Genomic DNA, 7277 nt, shown 5'->3' on the forward strand with positions numbered 1-7277 from the left:
CAATATTTTCTCCACAATCCTCCTTTCTTCAAGAGTCTCTCCATGAGTCCTTATCTGTGTTACTAGACCAATTACATGTGTGAAGAATGAGTCAATATTGTCTGACTCCTTCATGTTCAGATTCTCAAAATCTTTCCTCAACAATTGTAGTTTTGCTATCTTCACTCTCTCCATGCCTTGATAGGGTGTCTTGAGAGTTTGCCATGCTTCCTTGGATGTCTTGGCTGCTGCTATCCTTGGAAACACACTCTGGTCCACAACATGATACAAAAATACAAGGGCTTTTGAATCCTTCTTTCTGTTGCTCTTCAACAGATCCTTCTCTCCCTGAGTTAATCCATTAAACTCATTTTCATCTGCTGGTTCTTCAAAACCATCCTCAACTAATTCCCATAAATCTTGTGAGGCAAACAGGGCTCTCATGGTTATTGCCCAGTAGTCATAGTTTTTCCCATTAAACGGTGGGAGTTGGGTATTAAACATACCCATGCTAGTGCTGGTGCTGGCCATTCCTAGCACTCTTAGCTATGCTTCAAATACTTCACTGTGTATTTAAAATAACAGACTGTCTTCAACAGCAACACAAAAAAAAACTTGAGAAATACCTTGGATTCTTTTGTCTGAGTCTTCAGTTTGCTGGAGAAGCTGCTGCAACAAGAAACCTTCCTTCAGCTTCTTTGACACCTTCAAAGAGCCTGAACTAGCTCTGATACCACTGTTGGGAATTTTTCTGGTAAAATTCCAAAAACAAAATCATAGAACAGAGAACAATGCTCTGTTTTTCACACACAGGATCTTAGCACAGGGAAGCTTTAAAAATTTCTGAGCAGACAAAGATTTACACACATGAAAACGAAGTTTGCATTCATCAATAAAATAACTGTTGTTACAGACTTCTTCCTCTCTCAGAGGGATTACACAGGAACATTTGAGTTCAACACAAAAATTACTCTGTCCCTCCTTTTAAAAGGATTTACACTGCATTACAAAAAAAAACTTTTGTCTCTGCTAAAGAGATCAACACACTGCTGTGTGGAAATTACACATCATTTTTTCTCACGCTGTTGCGTTCTATTTTTCTTTTACATCGAACTGTTATGCATTACAGTTCAATTACATTGTCAAGAAAAAGAACATTACATATATATATGACAAAAACAAAAAAAACTTACATCCGTTTTCACTTTCCATGCTTCCGTAAAAGAAAAACAATAAAATTAAATGGTTTTACCAGCTTTTGCTTGTGCCCATACTCCCGCTGAAATAAAATTAAAATCCTTACCAAAACTTACCAACCCACAGTAAATTACATTTACTGTTTTACTGACAAAACTGGCAGTAAAGAAACTTTTACTTCACGTCAAATTCATTTGCTGTTGGCCTGTACTTCAACCATTGACTTCATTTAGATCGCATTGCAGAATAACAAACTCCGGAAGAAAAAATGGAACATTATTTTGTTGGTGCGATTTGCAATTTATGATCGAATCGCAATCGGAATTCATCGAAGTAGAACCTTGAAACACATATAATGTGATATGTGATTTGCGATTAAGTCGCATCGCACCATCGCAATCGCAGAAAACACAAGTTGTAACTAAAGGCAATCAGGCTGAGGATGCGATTTGCGATCTGCGATCTCATCGCATCGCAAAGGTAAGAAAAAAATGGTTTGCTGCAGTTGAAATTATATTTCAACACCATTGTTGGCACTGTGGTACTCCTTGGATCCTCGACTTTATTTTTAATGGTTTCCGCTACCATTACAGACTGTTTCTTAGAAATTGTCACATAAAAATTAGGTAATTTTTGACTTAGGGTTCGTGCTATGCAGAGGGTTTGTTGCTTCTGAAATTCGGCGGCCAAACATTCACATAGGTAACATTTTTATTTACTCCCTTGTTTGAGTTTCATCCCATCATATTCAGTCTTTGTTCAAGGTTTAAGTGTTTCGTTTTCTCCATGTAGGTTGTTCGCTCCGTCTAGTTGATGTTTTTCATCGAATAACTAAATGTTGTTTATGAAATGGAGATTTCTGTTAATTGAAAATATATCTTGATATCCAAAGCGAAATGATGTGTATTAGATGGAAATTTTGTGGTGCAAATTTAGTTTTGGCCAATCTTGGTTGGACATGACAACTGAATTTAATATGTGTTCTTTCATTCCCACTCACTATAATCTAACATACGACCTAGCTATAAGGATAAAATATTTCCCACTCTTGTAGGAAAGGCAGTCTTAATTACTACGACACATATCTGGTCAGTCTTAATTACTATAATAAATATCTCAACATAGCAGAAATGAAAGGTAACTTAATCACGACATTGATATTCACTACATCTGCATATTGGATGGATATTTTGAGTTATATTTTTATTGGAAATTTCAAAATTTCAGCATATACGTTCTTAAACAAGTACTTCTTAGGGTTAAGGTTCCCATTCCTCTTTACCTGCTAAATTGATTCTAGTCTTTCTTACAAAAGTTATCTCACAGACATTGAATTTTCTGGCAGGTATGAGGTTTGCATTAATGTTTTACTACCACCGCCCTGAGGAATGGTTCAAGAATTCATTCAATGTTCTCATTGATATCATGGTTGAACCAGACTCATTTATGTCAAATATTAATGTAAAATATCGATGATTTTAATTAGCTTTAATGTTATGGAACGACAGAAACACTCTTCGTAATTATATTTTCCTTAATTTGGGATCTCCATTAATTACATTCATCAACCCAGAGTCTAGATTACTCCAACAACAAAAAATTCTAGAATGTGTTTGTTGCAGAGATATTTATATTTTTTGAATGAAACATATGCGAGCCTTGCTAATATCTCTATATGAAAATGTTATGGCAATTTGGCAGAATAAAACCCCGCTAAATATCCTATAAATTAACTCGATGCCTGTAGGATAAATTAACGTCTAAAGGCATCGACTGCCTTCATCTAACGAATTAAAATCGGGAAGAAGACCCTGGGGCCTGAGAGATGGATTGAACTTAATGTATTTACTCATTTAAAAAACATTAAATGTCAGCATGCATTTCAAAATTCATGAAACGACGACTTTGTACCTTTGTCGACTCATTCACACGAGGGGTGGATTTTCTTTTTTATTTCTGCTGGTTTGAAGATGCACTTGGAGTCGACAAAATTGAATTGTTCAAAGTATTTTTAATGGTTTGTATTATGAGAAGAGTACTTTGTTGCAAAGTACATATAACTAGCATTTGCACCACATGTTGCAAAGGAAACACCTTAAGGTATTGGCATAAGAAGCATTAATGATTTTGTTTCTTTATTGGTGTTTTTTTGGGTCATATGTTATGCTTTAGGTAGATTCCAACCAAGATATGTTCGAAGTCAAAGTAATGCAGAACACTTCACTAAAGGATTAATGAAAATTCTCTTCATTAAGATTCTGGGATCTTTATAAGTAAATGCTTTAAATCAAACATTTCATAACAAAGTAATCTCATATCACCTTAATTCACAATGCAATGGAATGAAATTGTCTAATTTTATGAGGAAAGCTTAATAGAAAGACTTTAGTAGTAAGAGGAACATTAATAAACTCCTTCATCATTTGTTATATAATGTTGTTAATTTAGCTACTTGTTGCTTCTTATCCTCATTTTAGTGGTGTAATATGTCCAAACTATAAAATAATGGTATTATTTATTCTCTTTGGACCATTGTATCCTTCTAGTTCCATCAATAAATTTCAATTTTCAAAATAAGGTTTCCTTGTTCCGATAAAAAAATGTGTTAGATGTAATACCTGTCTATTGAATTTCTCTAGCTTTTGTTCCCAAGAAATTCTATTAAAGATTCAAAAACATTTTTTTTATTTCTCTGGCACAAAAATAAATGTTTAAGCTTAAAAAAATATCGTACTTGACACAAAGCTCTTCTTTTGCAAAAATGATGAACTCACAATCGCAACAAAATCCAGTTCGAATAATTGAGGAAGAAGACAATTCTATACTTGTAATGGAAAACTTGTTAAAAGATCAAAAATAAAATAACCAATTGCTAGATGTGGACAAACGTACAAGTGGAAGAGAATTGCCTAAGTAAAATAGAACATCAATGACACTATGCGAGTTATCAATTTAGGGCTTGAATAAATTATTTATGAAACTTGTGAAATTCGGGAGAATCAGGGTATTATTGTTGAGCTTGATGACAATGTGTCGAGTGGTTACAGAGACGTTTAAACAATTGAAAGAACAAAAGAAATTGCATTCATCTTTGAACAAGTTAGACTTTGTTTGGATGATATAAAACAAATGTCTTGACTACCCATATTGTGTAGTAGCGCTAGAGCCTTGTGCCCTGAAGGATGTAGAGTTTACCTTGGGTGCCAATATTTAGAATGAGGGGAAATGCTTGGAGGTTTTCACCAAAATATGTTGTTTTATTAAAAAAAAATGACAACTAAATTCATAGTCTTCATAGATAGGAAAAGTTGGAGCATTTGAGGTAATTGCACTTATATTAGATTTCCAAAACTATAGGTTTCAATTTTGTCTTTAATATTAGAGAAATCACACAATTAGTTCCCTTGATTCCCTGTGTCACTGCTCAACTTCAGTTTTAAGTTATTTTAACATTAGTAATCAGTCCTTTGTGCGAAGATTGGTTTTTGTTTTTGACATATTCAATTAAGGAGTTAAACTAAGATTAAATGTACCTAACCTAAACTAACCGAAAATTTTTTAAAAAAAAAAAGGGCTTACTAAGTGTGGCTATTGAACTGGATGGTGACAAGAGAATGAGGTCATAATACATTGAAAAGATTGGGCATCATAATCATTGCATCTTTGGATCACACTTTATTGTGAAACCATTCCATCATTGCAATTGTTTAACCCACAGATTTGAAAGAACATTGTTCCCTTTTATCAAAAGGGATCTGACAAATATCTCCATTTGTAAAATATTATGATTCTAAATATTTATGGAGGGGGAGTACCAACAACCAAAACAAAATGTACATATCCATTTTTGTATAATCAAAACAAAATATATAAATTTGTCATTTTTTATATAGATAATTGATTGTATATTTTATATATAACAATTAAATTGGGTGGAGTAGGTCTAAAATTGTCTTAGTCTGGCAGTTTCTTTTTCTTAGATGTAAAGAAATAGGTTGACTGTCCAAAATCCTCTCAGATGTAAGGAATAAATTCAAAATCCAAGCACATCCAGTAAAAATGAAAAATGAAAAACTACCATTTACAAATCTCTAACAAATAATTAAATATTAAAATTTGCAATTAACATAAATTTAATAGTTTTAATTATAAAAAAAATAAAACATCATAAAAATAATCCGAAAATCCAATAAAGACTATGAAGATTGAAACACAATTCAACCATCCTATTATCTAGAAATTTATGAAAAGAAGCTTGGAAATTATTACTATCAGATTGAGGAGAAGTGTTTGTTTGCATCACCATCCCATAAAAACTAAATATGTGCAGCTTTCAATAAAGAATACAAGTGAAGGTTTTTACTCAATCTGAAAAATTAGGCAGACAACATAATTGATTTCAGGAGATTACCTCTAATGTATAATCAATAACATATAGAAATGTTTAAAAAAACTATAAAATTTTTTCATTTCCATGATGCAGTATGTGTTCAAATAAACACCATATTATATGAATAGAAAACATGGGTACCTGCTAGCCCTTCCATATAGCCTTATTTCTTTTGTTATATGGCTATACTTGCATGTAACCGTGAGAGACATTTCAATCAAGACCTTATTAGAGTTTGGAATGCTGATAAACTTCTCTACCATTTTCTTTGGGATCCCATTTGAAGAATGTTGTCTGTCATCCCCTCCCCCATGATGTCTGAGTACAGAGACTTCGAAGATCTCTACATGATTATTTCTTCTTACTCCACTTCAACAAACTGTAGACCAGTAGAAAAAGAGAAATCAATGATGTAATCTATGAACAGCGGTGGGAAGATGAGTTGGGCTGGTAAAAAATTTCCATCATTGCAAGAGGATGATCAAGGTCCATTATCAACAAAGAAGAGTTGAAGAGTTTCCATGATGAAAAAATACATGTATGGACTGAAAGGGCTAGGAGGAGTAAAATGAATTGTATGCTCAATACCATAAAGTCTCTATTACCTGAGCGTCTCAAATCAAAGGTAGTACTTGATGATTGTTTTCTAGAATAATAGTTCAAGACACTAATATAGGCCATGAACTAAGCAAATGAGTTTAAAATAGATTTTCATGACTATACATACGTGCTAGATTCAGATTGCAGATTTGATAGATTCTTATCAAAGCTGATGTTCTAGATGTTCTAGACACTAAATTGCTGAAGTATTTCTTTCTCAAGTGGACAAAGGAAGAATTTTTGATAAGGCCATTGATTATATCAAGACCCTCCAAACTGCCTTGAAAGATTTGCAAGCCCAACAATCAGAATGTCTGAAAATTCTCTTGGTATTCACATCCTTTCTTCAGTTCCAGTAACATCATCACATCCAGGTCTATAGATTCTTGGATCCAAACTTTTGGGTGGCCAGGCTTTCATCACAATATGGGCCCCTGAGAAGACTGGTTTTATGCCCAAATTATTTTCTATCATGGATGCCAATCAACTGGAGATTGTAAATTGCACCATAAACGTTGTTGGATCGAACATGGCGTATACCCTTTATGCTAAGGTAAGTAACAGTTTTGAACTTAACCATGGAAATACTTTATTGTCCTTTTACCAGCTGTGATATTTGATACATTCTCGGAACTATGTATACTGATAATGTTATTTTCCAGAAATTCCTAATCGGATTTTCTCTGTTATATATAGAACTACATCCTGAAGTGTGCTTTCTTTGACTTTTTTTAGTCAAAAAACAATAACCAACAAGTTAGAGCCAAGGATTTGAGCTGTACGATAGATGAACTTAATACCACCATAGTTGGTCCTGAAGAACATACCTTAGAAAAGGTTGGCAATAGATAACCTCTGTGGATATCCCAACTAGTGGACTTCTACTCTAAGATAGATGATTTGTTTTTTTTCTTTCATTTGTGCAATTTCTTTGCAAAATATATCCATTCCTAGGCTGGGATGCATACCTCAAACTACTTCTGACATTCGTTGCAGTTTTATGACACTTTGTGGCTGGGATGCATACTGATAAACTATAACCATTCCAAGGATGTGATGCATACTTCAAACTTTTGACATTAGTTTTCTTGAAAATCCAATGCAGTTTTAT

General features: G+C 33.4%; 1 pseudogene; it reads left to right on the forward strand.

The window, feature by feature from the left end:
• The first annotated feature begins 5877 nt into the window (after positions 1-5877).
• Positions 5878-7018, forward strand: LOC149226240 (transcription factor ABORTED MICROSPORES-like; annotated as a pseudogene).
• Positions 7019-7277: the final 259 nt, after the last annotated feature.

The sequence above is a fragment of the Pinus tabuliformis genome, chromosome J, assembly GCF_031772625.1.
Source record: "Pinus tabuliformis cultivar Carrire ecotype Pingquan chromosome J, CPIR1, whole genome shotgun sequence".
NCBI classification, from domain to species: domain Eukaryota; kingdom Viridiplantae; phylum Streptophyta; class Pinopsida; order Pinales; family Pinaceae; genus Pinus; species Pinus tabuliformis.